This window comes from Bactrocera dorsalis, chromosome 4 (genome assembly GCF_023373825.1).
Source record: "Bactrocera dorsalis isolate Fly_Bdor chromosome 4, ASM2337382v1, whole genome shotgun sequence".
In the NCBI taxonomy this organism is placed as follows: Eukaryota; Metazoa; Arthropoda; class Insecta; order Diptera; family Tephritidae; genus Bactrocera; species Bactrocera dorsalis.
Window position 1 is genome coordinate 29481390 of NC_064306.1, and position 20249 is coordinate 29501638.

Genomic DNA, 20249 nt, shown 5'->3' on the forward strand with positions numbered 1-20249 from the left:
CGAACTGCGGCAAATAAAAAAGGCAAGCGAGAAGCGGAAAGTGAGACAGATCCCAACAACGAAAGCTGCACGCAATGTCGCGGCTAAAAATAAACGCACTCAACGCCAGCAGCGACGGCGGCAGTGACTGTGTTGCAGATAAAGGCGAAAGTCAGCGAAAATGCGCTGTGTCGGCCCAGCGGGTTGGTATGCGTCGTCGGCTGGATGCCTGGAAAATGCACTGAGCCGAAGTAAATTATTTGTATTTGTTGTTTGTTCGCTTTTCGCTCATTAAATTCCTCTTTTTTCTTGGCTGCCAGTTTTAAGTATTTCATCTTTGCCTTTTTCTTTTTCGGCGGCTTTGAGCTGCGTATGCAAAAATGCAACATGCCACAGCAGACCGTGACTCCAAAGTGCAGCATCAACCGCTGACAGTAGCAGCTAAGAGTGTTTTTGTGTGTGTGTGTGTAGAGGGGATCTGCAACAGCAACTGCGGCACTGCAGTTTATTCTTTGGATTTCGCATTTTTTTTTATTTTTGTTTCACATGTGGCATTTGCATTGCGACAGCAAACGGTCGTGCAACACTAATGGGCGGAATGTCAGTGGATTACGCCTGTCAAAAGCGTGGCAAGCGGCTGAGCCGCAATGCAATGCTGCGCATTTGTTGCCAGGCCGCCTCGCGCCAAATGCTCAGACTGGCGTTACCGAGCTGGGGAACGACGTTTATTTTTGGTGGCAACTGCAAATTACCACATACCACACAGTAGCACGTGCAGTTGAGTGTTGGCGCTGCCGCTGCTTGCCACAGAAATGCTCAACTCTCTGCAACCGAAGCATGCCACATCAGCAATGTGGGGGCTGAGTGATCTGATTACTATTATTTATTTACTTTTTTTGCCTTCTTTGCTTATTTGTCCTCCTCAAAATGAGTTTTTGCATTTTTGCTCTGGGAAAGTTGCGTAAGTGTGTGCGTGCATGCGCATATGTAATCATGGAAAAGTTGTGTGTGGTTTATTAATAGTTTGCTTGACTTTTCACTTTCTAGTCTGGTGTGAAGGCAAAAACTTTGGCGCTTGTTGCTCATTTTGTCCTTGAAAAATTTCACTCTTTTACAATTATAGCCTTCCTTTCGCATTATTTATTCTGATTAAGCCTTTGCAGCTCGAATAGTTGTGTGTGTAGCGAAGCTTATTTGCATTAGTTTGCTGGAATTTTTAAATCAGTCTACGCGTTTGTTGTTGTTGTAATATATGGTAAATAATTTGTAAGAACTTTAATGTGTTTGCAGTACTCAGGCGAATGTGAATCATAAGCTATCCCGGATATATTGACCGGACTTGTTTACAAAGGAAAAAACGGAACCACCGATTACATTAAACTCCTTTGGGGGTCGGAAAACCCACATGAAGAGGAGTACCGCTAAATATGTGGGGAGTCTAGAAAGAATAATTTATTATAATTATACCAACCACTTTTAGCATAAGCTGCATAATACTAAAGGGTGATCCATTTTGAGGTTTCCTATTTTTTAAAGAAAAAACACAGAAACTTCAAATTTAATGGGGAATGTTTATTCGAATTCGAATTCGAAAGAACATTTTTTGGCAAACGATGGCCGCGGCTACGTCTTAGATGGTCCATCCGTTGAGTTCAATTTTCGATAACCCTTCCGAGCATTTCAACTAGTAACTGACGAAGGACTCGTGTGATGTTCTGCGCAAGGACCTGAATCGAAGTGGAATAATCCGCATAGCCTTTACACTTCACATATCCATGAAATTATCTGCTCGCCGAAAGGTTTTCTCAACGAATCCATTGAGTGATGCGCATTCAGCCCTATCTTTGAGGGAAGTGGTGTCGTCTCGTTGGAATCAAATATCGCCGAGATTACGATTTTCAATTTCCGACATCAAATAGTTGGTTATCATGACGCGATAACGGTCGCCATTGACGTTTAAGTTCCTACCGGCATAATCTTTGAAGGAATATATACCGATGTTCCAGCGGGCCATAAACCACACCTAACGGCCAAATATGGCAATTTCACTTATTAACATTTCCACTGAACTAGAGATGGGCATCGTTGCTAAACAAAATTTGGATCGAAAACGTCGAATCTTCTTTGAACTTTTCAGGAGCCCGTAGAGTGAAATGATGTCGCTTGGGAAGGTCGAGCGACTTCCGTTCTCTCCCAAACTGTGCTTTATACGATTTCATTTTAAGATCTCGACGTAAAATGCGCCAAGTCGTTCCATACGTCAGTCTGAGTTGCTGCGAACGACGCCGAATCGACTCTCCTCGGTCTTCGTGTATACTCTCAGCTACGGCTCCTATATTTTCTTCACAGACTTAGTCTATTCAGCCAAATAACGGGTGATTTTTTTGAGGTTAGGATTTTCATGCATTAGTATTTGACAGATCACGTGGGATTTCAGACATGGTGTCAAAGAGAAAGATGCTCAGTATGCTTTGACATTTCATCATGAATAGACTTACTAACGAGCAACGCTTGCAAATCATTGAATTTTATTACTAAAATCAGTGTTCGGTTCGAAATGTGTTTATCGACAAATTTTGTTCAGCGATGAGGCTCATTTCTGGTTGAATGGCTACGTAAATAAGCAAAATTGCCGCATTTGGGGTGAAGAGCAACCAGAAGCCGTTCAAGAACTGCCCATGCATCCCGAAAAATGCACTGTTTGGTGTGGTTTGTACGCTGGTGGAATCATTGGACCGTATTTTTTCAAAGATGCTGTTGGCCGCAACGTTACGGTGAATGGCGATCGCTATCGTTCGATGCTAACAAACTTTTTGTTGCCAAAAATGGAAGAACTGAACTTGGTTGACATGTGGTTTCAACAAGATGGCGCTACATGCCACACAGCTCGCGATTCTATGGCCATTTTGAGGGAAAACTTCGGACAACAATTCATCTCAAGAAATGGACCCGTAAGTTGGCCACCAAGATCATGCGATTTAACGCCTTTGGACTATTTTTTGTGGGGCTACGTCAAGTCTAAAGTCTACAGAAATAAGCCAGCAACTATTCCAGCTTTGGAAGACAACATTTCCGAAGAAATTCGGGCTATTCCGGCCGAAATGCTCGAAAAAGTTGCCCAAAATTGGACTTTCCGAATGGACCACCTAAGACGCAGCCGCGGTCAACATTTAAATGAAATTATCTTCAAAAAGTAAATGTCATGAACCAATCTAACGTTTCAAATAAAGAACCGATGAGATTTTGCAAATTTTATGCGTTTTTTTTTTTTTTTAAAGTTATCAAGCTCTTAAAAAATCACCCTTTATTATCCAATAATGAATGCTGGATCTCAAGATGGATGATGCGAATAGTAAGCACAGTAGGCCGATTATTTTGATCATAAGTTGAGCGAAGCTCGCGATGCATATTATTTACAGAACGTGAATTTTCGTAATAGAGTTTTACAATTTGTAAATGTTGTTCAGGCATAAGTCTTTCCACGAAGAAATACTATGAGTAAACAATACTGAACAGAAATAACATGAGAGCTTGACACGACTCACGCGCGATCCGTAAAAACAGGTTAATTAAAAAGTGGCTCTACTTGGTTAACACGTTATTTGTGTTTCGTCCCTCAGGATGTGTGTGCAGAGCCAAACTCCTTCCTCAACCTGTAGAACACCGAATGCAAAATGCATGCGTTTTGTCCACATGGTCTCGAAGTAAGTTGAAAAGACGATTTATAGCCTAATGACAGATCACGACTTATTGACCGTAGATGCGAGCCGGATGTGGATTAGTAAGGACGAGACATGCAGAAAGTGCAGGAAAGTAGGCATGATAGGGACGCTGAAATGACTCCCCTACTTCTATCCAGTCTTATCTACCTCTTTTATTACATATACAGAAGCTTCGCAATTCAAGAGACTAGATGATGTATCAAATTTGGATATTAAGTGTCTCTTGAAGTTCGTAAAAAGCAAAGTTATACTATTATGAAGCATTTTGGTCATCGATTACAGGGATCTTCAAACATGCGATAACTTAAGCTTTGCTTTTTACTTCAAAACGGGCCTCAATCAGTGCAGTTAGCTCTTCATTGTACTTATTTTCTAGAAAGATTTGAGGACAGGTCTCTGCCCAGGAGATTAAAAAGATAATAACTCTGGTGAAACTGGTTAGCATGAATTATTTCAAAGATGCAAGAAGAAGACTAAGAGTTCTCAAAGGTCAGATGCGTTTTGTACAAATGAACAAATGTCGCTTTAGCTTAACTGAGTATCCGTTTTCTTAGATAGAGGAGTAGCAATACAAAACAAAAAGACATAAAAAAAGAAAATAAGGATTTCTTCAGCAGCGCCATTAAAATCGTAATCCGAATCTTAAACAAAACTACGATGTACAGAATATTGTGTGTAATTCCAAGACTTGCGTTAGCTTGGCATTATAATTAAAAGTCTGAAGTAAAAATAACATCACACATTAACTTCCCTCTGTTGGCAAGGCACTCACACACACACGCTTACAAAACCAGCAGCCGCAAAGAAATTGGAAATCCGAAGAAAAAGGAGCAGCGACACCGTAAGGTGAAGAAACGCAAGCAATCAAAGCAGCAGCAGAAGCAGGAGCAGCACATCCGGTGGAGCAGGAGCACACCCATACATGACGTATACATGACGTATACATACAAATAAATATTTATACCTTGTGTGCTATAAAGTGTCTGCTGGCGGCAGGGTGTGAAGCCGAGCAGTTGGGGTTAGCCGTCGACTGTCGTCTGAATTGAAAATTGATGCAGACAGTTGCTGAAAATCTGCTGTTCTCAAAAGCAGCAAGAAAATACCGAAGCAAAAAGAAATTGAATTTGCTGTAAAGGTATTTGTGAGTGCAATACACAGCCAGAGTAACGATGCATGTATCTGTGTGCTTGTATGCATGCCGAGGGCCGCATGCAACGTGCAACGTGAGTGAAGTCAAGCCTGCAAAGATGCAGACAATCGAGGCAATGTACTGAGAGTGGCTGAAGTTCAAGGCTCAATGGGAGCAATGTCTCAAGGAAATTGATTTTTATTTATTTTTGACTTTTTAAATTTTCACGTACACATTGACGCACAGTTGTGTATGTGTGTGTGCGCGAGTGTATGCATTCCTCCCTTGCTGCGAATAATTTATGAATTTGTTTTGACATGGCCGCTAGATAAGCAATCGTACGCTTGTGTCTATGCATGTATGTGTGTACTAAGGTATTATTAGTGTTAGAAGCCAACTCTCCCCAACTTTCAATGCAGCTCAGTCTTATTTTTAGTTTGAGTTGCTTCTGTGTTTATCTTACGGTGTCAATGCTTGTTTTTACGCCTCACTTACATCTCCAATTTTTTTTGTTTTTGTAACTGCAATAATTAGAATTCATGGCTGTACTTGAACCCAAAGCTATATACGTTTGTATAAAGGTATTTTTGGTCACCCCATTTCATTTGAAAGTGCACTTTTGGTAACGGGTGGGATTGTATATAATTTGTTACTGCTTGTGTTGCACGCACACACACACACACGCTAATAGAACGTCACATTTTTCAAGTTCTAATCTGGGCATGGCATTGCGCTCGAGTTGCTGAATTTATGGAGAAGACATAGATGTGTGCGTATGAAATAATCTCAGCTGAAAAATGCTCCACCAACATGCAGCAGCGCCCTCACAGCGACCACAACAAAGTATATCGCTTTACCGCTCTGATTTCTCACCTCCTCCTATCTGTCGCCTCAGCGACTTGCCTTCTTCCGCCACTAATTTGTATCTGCCCGTGCGCTGAGTAATCGGCGTCGGAGATAGTGAAAGTTATTGCGTTAAGGCGTTGACATCTCCGTTCGATGTGATTTTAAGTCCCCACCGCGTGTGAAACGTTGCTGTGTGCGGCTGGTTGTAGAGAAATTTGGAAATCGTAGCCCTTGTTGTTAGGCAGCGAAATTGCCACATTTGGTAGCAATAAATTACGAAAAAAGTGGCAGTCGCAGCATCAGCTGTAGTGAGCGGTCTTACTATGTACGCTTTTGTAAGTAACGGCACCCCTTTTCTGTTAATATAGAAAATTTCGTTGATTTTTCTCTACAATATCGAGAATATAAGATAACCGATAAAGTTTTCCTTGCATGTAAGCAATCCTAACAGCACATGAAGAAAAGTTTCATTAATATTAGATCTATTGTAAGTACTTTCGGGTAATTGCATTTCCATGTTCATATACATATATATATAATATATAAAGTAAGAATTAATATCATGTGTTCATCCGTCAACCAAGACATCTACACGTCAGAAAGCTTAAAAAAAATATTTTAAATAACTAGTACTGAAAGTACATGAAAATCTCTTCTACCAGAATACCCGGTCTAAGTAATGCTTTGTGGTATTATAAGTCTTATATTCGAGACAACGAAGTAAAGACAACTGAAACTTTAAATATTCAATATTCTCGGATGTAAACGAGCATAATATTAGGGATATGGGATTTAGTCCATTTTGATTCATATTCAGTGCTATACCACATTATGTTTCTGAAAACATTGAGACATCATATATATTGACCAACATAAACGGTATAAAGGGTTGGAGTCAGCTAGAAAGTCAGACATCGTTATATCGAAGTATTGGTGGCAGGGGAAGTATTTACCTGATTTTATCTATTTTTGGCATTACGTCCTACCATTAGTGTGAAAATATGTTTTCCAAGTTTCATTAAGATGTCTCACATATTGATCAATATTTCCAGTAAAAGATCAGCCAAGGCATAAATTCGGTATCTGGAAATTAGAAAAGTTATAGTTCGATTTCGACTATTTTTGAATTCTATTTAGTTAATATCATTTCCCCCGTTTTCATAACGTATCTTCAAAAACAAAAAAATAGTAACAAATAAAGAATTTGGTAGAAATCGCTTAAGTAGTTTCTGAGATAAGAATTTCACCTAAAGATAGGTAGTGCTAAGCCCATTGTCAAATCTTAATACAGCTCTCACGGATGGCCCTTCTACTATTGTATGTCCTGACACATTTCTTACTGAGTTTTCGAACTTTTGTTAGTTTTCATAAACGGGGGAGGGGGGGAGGAGGGGTAGTTATCATCTGATTTAAGTGGTTTTCATAGTAAACCTTGTATAGTTTTTGCTTGTCAGATTGTCCGAAGTGCGCATTGTTGTCACCCCTACATATGAAATCAGTAATTGCGTCAAAAATGTACCACGTATAAGAGGGTTTTTACCGAGGAGGGGTTTTCACTAAGAAACTGATATACTAGCATTTGTAAGTAGATCAAGAAAAATTTGGAACAAACTTAACAATCCGTAGTATTTGAATACGAAGGGTAAATATGTCTTTATACTTGTGACCCTGTCTTGATTAGAGGCATTGACTCCACATTTAATAATCAATTTTATTAATTTGTTTCTCACACTTTCTTTTAAGGTATAAATACTGAAAATTTAAGATATACTATTATGATAAAAAAAATAGTAAGACTTTGTTCAAAATTTTAACATTCTTAATTTATATTTTAAAATCTATGTCGTCCCTCTCAAAGTAATCCCCTTTGACCCTAGCGCTTCTCTAACGCTGTGCCAACGTTTTTCCGATTTCCGGAAACAGTTGTTAAAGTCAATTTCCGGAATTGAAATTTAAGTGTGCACCACACCTCGATTATCGAAGAAAACACAACCTTGACTTTTGACCTGCTTTTACGTAGTTTTTTCGGCTTCGATTAACCTTTATCACGATATTCGACAAATTCATTGTCTGTTTCTTGGTCATAAGTATACATAGATGCAAGACTCATCGCCTGTAATAATACGTTTCATGACATCCTGGTGGTCGGAAAGCATTGTTTCACAGACGTTAACGCGACGCATTTCTCGAAAAAATGTAGTGATTTTGGAACCAATCGTGCGATCTTTCCGACATTGCAACTATGCCAGTAAGATCTCTGACTGATAATAGTCGATTCTCATGCACTAATTTCTTCAATTTATTCACGTATTGTCCATCAGTTGAGGTTGATGGTCATGCCGTAGTAGTTCGCCGTCAACGCGTTCTCGACCGTCTTTGAATAATTTCCCTGACGTTATCAAACGCCTATTTGAGATGTAAATAAACGATTTTGTTGAATTCTTGGCACAAAGTCGTGACTGCTGCACCAATCCTTGAAATCACTTTTTTCAAAAGAAAAACTTGTGCTGTTTAAAACCAAATCAAATACGAAATTTTAAGCTACGTAGAGTTTGATAGTAAATTACGTACGTTTTGCAATAGCAATAGTCCCCGAATGCAGTAACGATCTAGATCTTAAACAAAAACATCGATTTCCTTTAACCCCTCGTCCTGAGAATTTCATTCAAATTGAATTATCACGTCTTCATCCTTACTTTCTAATAATTTAATTGTAATACAATTTCAAAATATTTCTGGTTACTAAACTGTTTTTTTGTATACCCATGTCACTTGCTGATGCCTTAAGAAGCATGACAAGCCGAATTTTGAATATTTATTTCGCTATGCTATCGAGTATAAAATATTGATTATTAATTCGGAGAAATTTCAGTGTGATTTAATAGTTTCTTATGTATGGTATATAAGTATTCACTATTGTAAACTATTTGATTTGCATGTAAATATTTTATTTCTACTATCAGCGTGCTGTCTTATGGTGTGCAGAATTAGTTATGGATCTTGATTTCTCCCCTTTAGCTTTTCACATTACTCCTAACAGAAAACTACTTGTATGTAGAGAACAACACACGCCCGTCGTTAAAATTGATAACATTTAAGTTATTTATGGCTTTTATAGTCATAGGTGGAGTAGGATATAGTATTTCACGTTTTATAAATTGCCGTATATTATTTCTAAGATTTATGTTAAAATCCTTCTAAATGTTGTCTAATTTTTTTGATATTTTAATACAATCTTTCCACGTATTTTAAATATACTTCATACTCTATTAGCATTTATATGGCATGTCGTTGAAAGCTTGTCATTTAAACAACAATCAGTCAAGAGCAATGAGAGGTTTCAGCCACTTCAATACAATATGTAAATATTTGCAAAGCATCTCTACTAGGCCCTGCGGAAAATTTCGCATTTACATTTTCATGTGAAAAGGAAAAAATCCATGAAAGCCGATAAGCCGCCATAATTTTGTACGCCTCTCTACCACGCCATCCCCGCCCCAAAAAAATAACAAAATTTTACACAACAACAACAATTTGTCTAGCTAGCACACCCACTTACCGCTAACCCTCTTAACCTCCTAGGTGCTTGTAAGTATGTATGTGTGTAGATATCTCGCACTGCTGTCATTAACGCCCGCGTGTTCATCCTTCTGCTCTGTTTATCCGCGTGGATTTAAATGTTGAAGTGTTGAAGTGCAGGCGCGCAATCGCATTGGAAATTAACCTTCACAAACTGTTGCATTAGCACTTTTCAAACGGTTGAAGGTTCACCTTCTAATAATATACATACATACATACAGCCTTGTGTGTGTGGGTAACTATGTTTGTGCAGTAAATGAGAAGTGAGAAAATTATGAAAATGCTTTGTGGTTTGGGGAATTTCTATTTCGGCTTTTGTTTACAGCTATGTTCTCTGTTGCTAAATAAATATTTTCAATGAAAATGTGAGTACATGTGGCATGCCTCAACATTTATTGAGCAAATAGTTATGCAGATGTGCTTATAAATGTGTTTGCGCACACCATATACATATGTATGTATGTGTATCCACTGAGTTGAACTTGCACGCTGATTGCTGCGCGTCGAAATGTTGAAATGCCTGATAAAAAAATGACACGCTACGAGTCGTTGCCACTTTAAGTGCACATACTCTCAATTCATTGGGGGCATGAACTATTTTTACTCTATACATATGTATGTGTGTATATTTAAATGTTTGTGCTTCGATCCAAAATACAAATTTTATATACATAAACGCAGTATATATCGTATGTATAATAATATATGTATGTAGTTTTGTTAATAGCACCACATAGTCACATGCATATGTTATTTATTTAAAAAATTCGAAAATACCACTTTTTCGAATTTTTGAGTAACTTTTCAGATACTTGTATTTTAAGTAGATTTACAGTTGCGGTCAAATATATAGTATATTTTTTATAGTATGAGGCAGCATCGAAAGCCGTAGTACGGAACTTTAATCCGTTAAATCTAACCTAGTCCCAACTCAATACTCTCCCACGAAACCACCGGTTAAGTATTACTTCGTGGCAGGAACCGGAAATTTAAGTGTACTCTATTGTACTACTGTGATCAAATTGAAAGGTGAATTTTGTGCATTTCATCTCTTTCAAAGTAATCCCCTCACGCTGCTATACACATATGCCAACGAATTTTCCAGTCATCATAGCACCTGGAAAACTCCTCCGTCATGATGGCCATCAGAGCCTTCTTCGATTTAGCTTGTATATCCTCAATTCAGTCAAAACGGTGTCCTCGGTCATGTGAATTTGATGAATAGCAAGAAGTTATACGAAGATAAATAAGGCGAATGCGGTGGTTGCGGCACGATATTAGTTGAAAATGTGGCGAAATGATCACGAGTAACCAATGCACTATGAGATGGTGCATTATCGCACTTCTTTGTTCAATAAGTTCAGACATAATAAAAATCGAAGAAGAATTCTCTTTTAGAGCCTCACAAAACGACGGGTATCTCAAATAGTAATGAATATTTTGATGTAAAACTTAGCATGGATGTCACTAACAGTATTACCAACTTATAGAAAAAAAAAATCCGATTAGAAAAAATTCACCTTTCAATTTGATCACAGTAGTATGTGGTCTGGAAGAATTAACAGTGCACTTAGTACTTCCACTAGTTTCGCTTTAAAAAATAGAAATAGTGGAATTCGAAACAAGTCAACAAGTAGATAGTCCATGGATTTTTTATTACATCAGTACGAGTACATCAGCATTATTTCGGCATGGCAAAACGCTTAAGGAGCTATAACCATACAAATTTTTTTGTGAATTTATTCGAATTCATTTTGAAAAATTTTGTTTTTATTTGATCTCGTGGTTCATCTCCAGGAGGAGCTCCGAAGAAAGGCCTTTGGGAGCAAGCAACAACTTTTTTTTTTTCAATTTTTTCTACCCGAAAAGAATTTAGCCTAAATATGTGCTTTTAATTTTGGTAGGACGCTTTCCCCTTTCAGTTTTTTTTTTTTGTTATAATGAATAAATGAAAAATTCATATCTCAGTATTTGTGGGAAATTCTATTTTCTACGGAAATGGTATTTAACAATCTTCTCGTAAACTCGATGATTCAAAAGTTATTAAATATTAAACTTTAATTATTTGAAGGCATATTTCTGTCAAATTGACATATTTTCCCTATTATACACATTACTCACAATCAACCATTTCAATACAACAAAACAGAGCAAGTTTGTCGAGTTGTCAAAATATTGCCAACGTCAATCGCTGCCAAGGTGAGCAACTGCAATTAATTCGCATTATATATAATTTTGATGATGTAATTACAATTCGCGTGCCACAACTTAAGCATTTACCGTTCACCGAAAGTGTTGACGCCAATTCGCTTTTGAGTCTCTACCATGATATTAAGTATAAGCCACAATCAGCTTTCCAACACAATCCCTCGAGTGCATATACTCACACTTACGAGTACATATGTATTTCGTGCAATTCAAATTGTTGCTGCGACAACGGTGTGATTTCACCTCAAGTGCTTTCACGACAGGTTGTGTGATAAATAAAATAGATAGTAAACTTGGATGCAAGGAATCGAATTGATTGACATACATACATAATATGTTAATATATTTATATTATAAGCGTCCGGAGGACGTGGATTCGAATTTCATCACGGATTCGATGAGCATCATAAAAGTGTTTTCTTAAAATAGCAGGGGTGGGCAAATGGTGCTTACTATATTAATTTCAGAGCATTAACATATTTAGATTATAATTAGATTAAAATGACAACAAGAAGCTGTTAAGTTCTGTTTACAACTATAGAATCTTATTCAAAGGGGTTCAGACTAATTCTTAGGAAATTTCAGGCATACGCAATTTTCCGTTTTTTGGCTCCCTGTAAATCAACCCGCTGTAATGTACATATGTACGCATGATCAAGCTGTGACTGACGGATGCTTTGACAGCCAGCCGGCTGCGTGCCACAAAAATCTCAAACAAAAAAGAAATAAAATAAAATCGCATGCTATAAATACTGAAACGGCGAGTGCCAACAAAGTGAACACTACCATTTTGGAAAGCAGACGGTGTTGCGGGCAGCAATGTTACTGAAGAAAATTGCAAAAAAATGCACTACGCTCTTTTTACTTAAAAAAAAAACGCTCGAACTTTGATTTCGTAGCATTTGGGATGACATTTGGTGCAATGCGCTGGGTATTGGTTAGCTGGCTGGGCACAGACCAACCAAGAAGTGCGGCCGAAAAAAAAGTTGCCCAGCAAAAGAGACGACAGCTGTTGTTGTTGTGGCACATGCAAATGTAGCATGCAGCAAATTGGACTTCGCCAGCTTTGCGGTTGCCTCGGGCGCATGCTTTGTGTCTGCCAAAATGACCTCAGCCTCAGCTCAATTTCATCACGCTGCTTGCTGACAATGTTGCTATTTTGTACCCTTTTTTTGTAATTTTGGATAAACACACATTTTCTTTCGGTTGCTGCAAGCAACTGTTGCTGAAATTATATGCTCACAGCACAGCAGCCAACAGATGCAAGAAGCTCCGCATGATGAGTGTAATTACAAGATATTAAACTGTAGCAAGCAAACGAAAAAAAATGGTTATTGAAATTTTTCTGGACGTTTCTTTTAGAAAAAATGCACTAAAGGTGAATTTAAGCACGTGTTAGAATATTTTTTGCCAAAATACTATTAAATAAAACTCTAAAATTCTAAATCCATCGAGAATGATCTTCTACCACATGATCGTTGCTTGTTCGTTGGTGGTCGTTTTCCCATATTTATGTATATTAATCGTTGTTGCTGCTAATATGGCAAGTGTCTCAATTAAATGAAGTGTGAAGGAAAGGGGAAGATGCGTTAATAATTTGATCGATAATGAAACTTGAAACAAACACACTTACAAAAAGAAATTTCTTAAGCCTTATATGAATTTTAAACGGCGAGAGAACGTCTTCATTAGTGGTGACAGCAGGCTGAGCAAGTGCAAAGACTTGGTGCCGCACAGTGAATCACTTTCAAAAAATAATGGATCAGTTTTGAATTTTGATGTTTTTGAATGAATTTTTCTTTCTGCTTCAATAATATCAGATCAGATTGTATATCACAGGTTGGGTAAGCGAATCATTTATATTTAATATATTTATTTATTTTAATATGACCTGTAAATAAATTTACAGACATAAAAAAAAAAAATATATATTTGTAAATTTATTCACAAATATGTAAAAAGTACCGGTAGAAGTGGGTCACATGCTTGGTTCAAACCCATACCAAGTTAGATTAGATTAAGCTTGTAGGCCAATCAGTCAGACTAGTTTGGTCATGCTGGTAGGTGGATTTCCGTACGCCTGTACACGCACACAATGAATTTCTTTTAAACACAAATATATCCGTTTTATCCGGGTTTAACCCCAGACCCGCTTGTGATGCCCAGTTCTAGACTGTATTGAAAGTGGTGGTCATAATACTGCTAATGGTCTGTAGACTCCTACCTGTAGGCCACTATCTTAGGGTCTTTGCCTTCTAAGATCCTTTGTAGTTTATTCACCCCTAATGTCAATGGAAGTGGAGATACTTTGGGAAGTACTTGCTTGGTCATTTTTGCGTCATTCCTTTCTACTCTTATCCATCTAGAAGTCAAAAGGTTTCTGATCAAGAGTTGTATAGCAGGACCTATAGACCAGATACTATTCAGAATAGATTCCTTAGAGACGTCGTTAAACGCTTCAGCTCAACGATTGCTCCAAGATTTTCTCTGACGTTTTCAGCAAGAAGGAAGTTAAGCTTATAGGCCTAAACTCTTTTGAGTAGGTTGGAATGTTTCTACCTGTCTTCGGTATGAAAACTACCTTAGCCTCAAGTGTGGCACATATGTAGCTTATGTCGAGTTAGGTCTAAAAATATATTTTTTTCCTTTTCAAAATCCATCAATCTAATAATGGCCATATAAATCTTCTCATATGAAAATGCTTCTTCCCAAGATCCATCAATCCGACGGTACCTTAGTGAAATAGTGTTATCCTTTTCGGAACAATTTTCTTTATCTCAAATTAAATTTCTTTGAAGTTGAAACATGAGTTCTTACCACCGTGGTCAACGAAGCAGTCGCTGCAAATGTACCATAAAGTCGCCCAGCGAGTCACATTAATAGCATTCGTCGCGCTCATCAAGAATCCAAGGGAACAAAAACAACTACAAAAAGCGAAGGATACTAGCAGTAAAGAATTAAGAAATGCATAATATAATGGAAGCTTAACTAAAAATTCAAATCCACTGAATCCACTAGCGTAGCAGCTCAAAAAACACAGTGGCAGAACCTGAAAAGAGTCGCCAAAAGAACACCAACGCGCAATATGACGCAGTGTTGCATGCAACCACCAACACAAACATACCAAAAACCAACAAGTTCTTGTAATTCACTGCAACAAAGCATATGGTGCGGCGTATAGCAGTTGTTTTTTTTGTTTTTATGATTTTCTTGTTGTTTTTGCTTTCGTCTATAAACAGAGAACACATGAGAGCGCGTCAAATGCATTTGGTGGTGAAAAAGCAAAACCAGTTTCAGTAAACCAAAAAATTATCAAACAACCGCTGTTTGAATTGACTTGTGGGCGCTCTCTTTCATACAATTTGCGCTCTTAACGCCAGCGCTTGACACTCTTTACAAATTGGCTTTGTGCTCTTTTGAAATTTAATACCTTGAAAAATCTTAAAAAATTCAAAAAACTTTTATTGACGCAATATATGAGCATATGTGCGTGAGTTGTCGATTGTGAGTCTCGTCTAAGGCTCCCTAGCATGGCTTTGGAGCTCAGTCAGTCTACGCGCTTGCATGTCATTGTGTTACGTTTGTTTCTGCTTTCTTTTGATGGCAAGCATTTGCATGCACTCTCGCATTGTTGTGGCTTATTCTGTATTGACGTTGAGCTGTCGTTGCATTGAAGGCGACTCACGTGAGCGCGTGTGTGGTGTATTTTTTCTTATATTTACCATATTTGGGTGAATTTCCAACTGCCAACAAACGACATTAGCCTGTTTGCTTGGCCTCTGGCGCCCCATCGGTGGGCTGTATTGCCACCACACCGCAGCTACGTCGCAGCCATACACTCGTGTGCATGTGGGTTTATTTCGTGGTGGTGTGTGTGTTGGCGGCGTCTTGTTTGCTCGTGCGCTCGTTGTTTTCGTTTGTTGGGTGGATTAATATTGTTCGTATGCTATGCTAGCGGCTGTTGTTGTGGCTGCTTCGATTGCCTTCTGCCTGTTCGGCACTGTTGTGGTGTTGCTTTTGCTGTTGCTGCTGCTGCTGCTGCTCATATATGCTTTGGCTCCAGTTATCCATCGTTTGGGTTGTTGTGCTCACACGTCTGGAGTGAGCGCTCATTACGTGTTTGACTCTGCTGGTGTACGTTTCGTTTTTACACGTTCAGGCGCGCGTCAACAGCGGTTCGATTCGCTTCGTTCATTCGTCAGTTAATTAACCAATGCATATGAAAATTTCGTGCGGCTTCGCATTTTCAACGCGTTTATTTGTGTGAAACTCAATTAAAAGTTGAGAAAAGTTTTTTCTGTGCACTTTATGGAGAATATGTTGCATGTGAAATGCGAAAAAATTGCGTTTTAAGAAAAATATATGAGAAGTGATATTTGAAGCACTTGTTTATAGTGCTGAAGGCTTGGTAGACAAAGATTTAGAGTTTGGTATCCCAGCAATGAAAGTGGAAAACTTAATTTCAGTGGCTGCTGGGAATGTTTGAAGAAATTTTAAAACAAATACTATAAATAAAATAAAAAAGTAAGCAACATTACAACAAATACTTAACATGTATAACATGCATTTTCTATTGCTGATTCATCAATGAATTCGTTGAGTACTGCGGTAAACAGCTGACAAAATAGTCGTTTCAGTGAAAAAATCAAACCTTTTGAAAACTAACGTTACAACTGTGGCATTTAGCAGTGATGACAAACCACTCAAGGCACAAATAAAATAAAAAAGTGATTTTGTCTTTAAAAATACCAACAAAATAATAATAACAATTGCCAACAAGTCTGGATATATTCAGCAATATACACTACGTGGGGTGAAAAAATTTTAAAAATTAAAAAAAATTATAAAAAATAATGAAATTTTTTTATAAAAACAAATAATGAAAAAATGTGTTAGCAAATTTTAAAATCGCAAAAGTGTGTTAGTTAAAACTACAAAAACAACACTGAAATAATTTTTGAAAGTTTAACTAAAAGTGTTTTTCAAATTGGGCGTTTCTTCAATAAAAAATAAATTTTATTAACAAAAGTGCACACAAAGTTTAGTGTTTACTAAAGGTGCAGTGTGATTAAAGCTGCTAACAGTTATCAGCAAAACGCTTAGCGCTTTCTTTTCTTCTGTAACACCCATCAACTAAATACAAGTTACAAATATTGTGTCAAGTGAAAATTTTTACAAAGGATATTTTACACGATGGAGTACGCGGCACACACATAAAATTCGATATGCTTCCTGTCTACGGATAGCCTAGCATTAAGTGTCAGTAAGTAAAAGTTATATGAGAAAATTAACAAAAAAGAAAATTTTTCAACTCCAACTTGTTACAAAAAATTAAAAAAAAAAATAGTAAGGCACCCTTTAAAAATCAAAATACTTGTGCACCAAAAACATAAATTTGTTGAAAGAAACAAACAACTACACGAACACAAACTCTGCAACACTAAAAAGTTTTAAGTGGGCGCCGGCCCTCGTCCAATATATCAGTGCATGCGATTTAGGGTGCCTAAACCAGCCTTTTAGAGCAGAGCGTATTTTTCGTAGCAAGCACTTACGCGACTTGCAACATGAGTACATAGTACTTCAAAAAACTACATGTCATAAGTATGCAATAAGAGCCGCTGAAAGAGGCGAGTGCAACACAACAACAACACAATAATAATACATGCACATACCCACACACAGCAACAAGCACTTGTAATTAAATACGAGCATATGCACATATCCAGGTCCACAATGTTGCTGATAAATACGCCGGGTCAGCGTGCATATCTGACCTGCATTAAGCCGAATGCGAGCAATGTGGCAACAACAAACACAAATGCCATATATGCTACATATGCGTGTTGTTGCCTGTTGTTGTATGCCAGCGTAACAGATGAATGTAATATTTTACAGCAACAACAATAATAATAATAATTCGAAAGTAATCGAATTTTCTCATGCTGCGTTTAATAAGAAAACGCCGCAACTTTTTGTTTGCGCGCAAGTTGTGTCCGAACAACAACACAAAGAAACAAAGAAATTCGAACTGGAAATTAATTGCAAAAAATTAAAAATCAATGCTTTGCAAGTGACAGCAAAAACATGCCTTCATACACACAGTCATTAAAATGTCTGCAACACTTTGCCCATCTGCTGTCAGACAAGCAGACAAAGAGCTGCCAACGCTTGTGGCAGCAAACAGCTTCTTGCCACATTCATAACTGGCTGTTTGAAAAACAGTTTTGTGCCAAAAATTGCATGCCACAAATTGGCCCTTACCGTTGTCAATTTACAAAATACACTAAACACTTTGCTCTGTCTTTTCCGCTACTCCTCGCAAGCTTGATTTTTTCCTCCTTTGAGAGGCGGCTGACACAGCAACATATGCTGGCCCTTCTTGCCAAAATAAAAATAAAAACTAAAAGCACAGTTGTATGCAATTATGTTGGCATGTTGTTGTTGTCGCCACTGCTGTCAATGACTATCATTTAAGCCTTTACCGCCTATTCCATTCCCCATTATTGTTTTCTATGCCTTTTTTCGTGAGTTTATTTGAGTCGACAGTATTGCGTCCTTTCATCGATTTTTGCTGGCATTTTTGGTTTTGCATTTTTGCACGTCTACATTTACCGTTCATCTTTTAACCACATTTTCGCACTTTTTCATTGCAACATTGTTATTGCTGCTATTGGTAGCAATCAGCAGCATCCAAAATGTGTCGCATTGCTTGTTGTAATTATTATTTTTTTTTTTTTTTGTTTTGCTCCTTCCACAATTTCGTTATTTATTTTTTGTTTACTTTCTGTTGGACATCAAGCAGTGCCTTCTCAACTTGTGCATAGAACTTTCAATATTTGCGTGCTTCAACATTCATCACATAACTTTGTTTCGCTTTAACCAGTTTATTAAAGATTGAGTAAAAATTTCAAAATAATTGCTTTAATGTATTTATGATTTATTTATAATAATAAAATTAAAAAAATTATCAAATTCTTGTATGAAAAGCTTATTATTTGGCATCGGTCATTCTCCAAGGCAACGCCGCAATCTCCAGTCAATTTGTTGAGATTGGGCTAACATAGCATATGGCTGTCAAATAAACTGACCGATCAAAGTCAAGTCTTTGTTTAGACATTTTTTTTATTTTTTATTTTTCAAAAGATATCTCAATGAAATTTCACAAGGCAGTGCTATAAACACAAACTCAGCTATCAAAACCAAGTTCTTGTATGAAAAACTTTTTTATTTGACTAAAAATCTTCACGATATTTTGAACATTTTATTTTCCAATGCAACGCTATAATATGTAAAAAATGTGTTCAAATCGGATCACTATATCATATAGCTGCCATACAAACTGAGCGACCAAAACCAAGTTCTTACATGGAAAATTTTTTTATTTGACAAAATATATTAACAAAATTTTGCAAAGATGAATGTCTAAGGCAACGCAGTAATCTTCAAGCAAATTGCTCCGATCGGACTACTATAGCATATAGCTGTCATACAAACTATCCAAACTAACCGGTGAAACCCAAAAGCAGTTATTAAATATTTTTTTTAATAAACAGCAATATGTTTTTTCACACACTTTCTAACAAATTTTTCGAAAAATTACGATTTTGAAAAGTAAACATTTTATATTCTTGAAAATTTCTTTAGAAAAGTTTGGGTATAGATGTTTTTGTTGCTTTATATGCGTATCTTCAACATTTGTAATACTAATGCTGTTATATTTACAACTCAAACCAGTTATATTCTACGATTAGGAATCATAACTTATGATGGGACGGCATCAAGAGCTATTGATGAAAATTGTTCACGTCGAAATCTTCGCCCAGAATTAGGCGTTCATTTTTAGACTCTACTAGATCGAATATGTATGCAATATACTTAGTTTAGGAAAATTGTAGGCCTTTAAACGTAGAAATACGCAAGCGATCCAAATTTCAACTTTATCAACACAGTCAAATTTAATAAAAACAAGAAAAAACGTTAACTTAGCCCGCATCAAAGCTATTACTCACGTCACAGAAGCAACTCTTATAGCAAAAAAGGCATGAAGTGTTCTTTATCTTTTCATAAGTCAGTTTGTATGGTCAGCTACATCAGTATCTGTGTTTCCAGCTTGCTTGGTTCATATGGGACCGGTTCTTCACAGATTAAAGATATTAATTTGATGTTCATGGATACATATGTCATAGATGAGTTTGAATGGAGTGAAGATGAACTTTCCGATTTTTTACACCAATTTTTCCCAACATGTACAAAACTTGAAGACAAAGACCGATACAAATTATTAAATATGAAATACTATTTTAATTTTTTGTAAAGAAATATTAAAATACATAAAAAGAACTAAAAAATGATATTATATAAATTCATAATTACATTAGAGGAGAATTTGGAAATTGAGGCCACAGTGTCCTGTTAAAATTCGCCTCACCCAGCATCCTAAAAGATGACTACTCCTCATGGACCTAGTCACTGAACCTCCTTCGGTATCGCACAGGACCAAAACTGATCTATGCATGGCTCATTGGCCTACAGGATTAATCTTAACCTAACGTAACATACTTACTATAAATTTTCATTTCGGTCCAAGTAAATTTTTCCAGCAGTTATAAAAATTTATATCATTAAATATAATTTTAATTTTGTAAAAAAAATAATATTATATGTAACTCTCCCGATTATGCTCTATACACCTCACTGCCATACACTTTCTAAAAAGCATGCAGTGAAGTGTGAATCCCTTAAAACAACCATAGTACTTACTTTTAATGTGCAGTTATAAAATTTTA

At 37.0% G+C, this 20249-nt stretch overlaps 1 protein-coding gene across 3 annotated transcripts in view; it reads left to right on the forward strand.

Annotated features, from left to right (window-relative positions):
• The window catches only part of LOC105233925 (irregular chiasm C-roughest protein), a 322958-nt gene that overhangs the window by 231318 nt on the left and 71391 nt on the right, over positions 1-20249 (forward strand). The window contains exon 1 of one of the 3 annotated variants that reach the window (XM_049456251.1): positions 15570-16726. The exons of the other annotated variants lie outside the window; for them this stretch is intronic. The gene's annotated coding sequence lies outside the window, so the exon portion shown is untranslated. Of the gene's footprint in view, positions 1-15569; positions 16727-20249 lie in introns of those variants that run through there. 3 annotated transcript variants of the gene reach the window in all.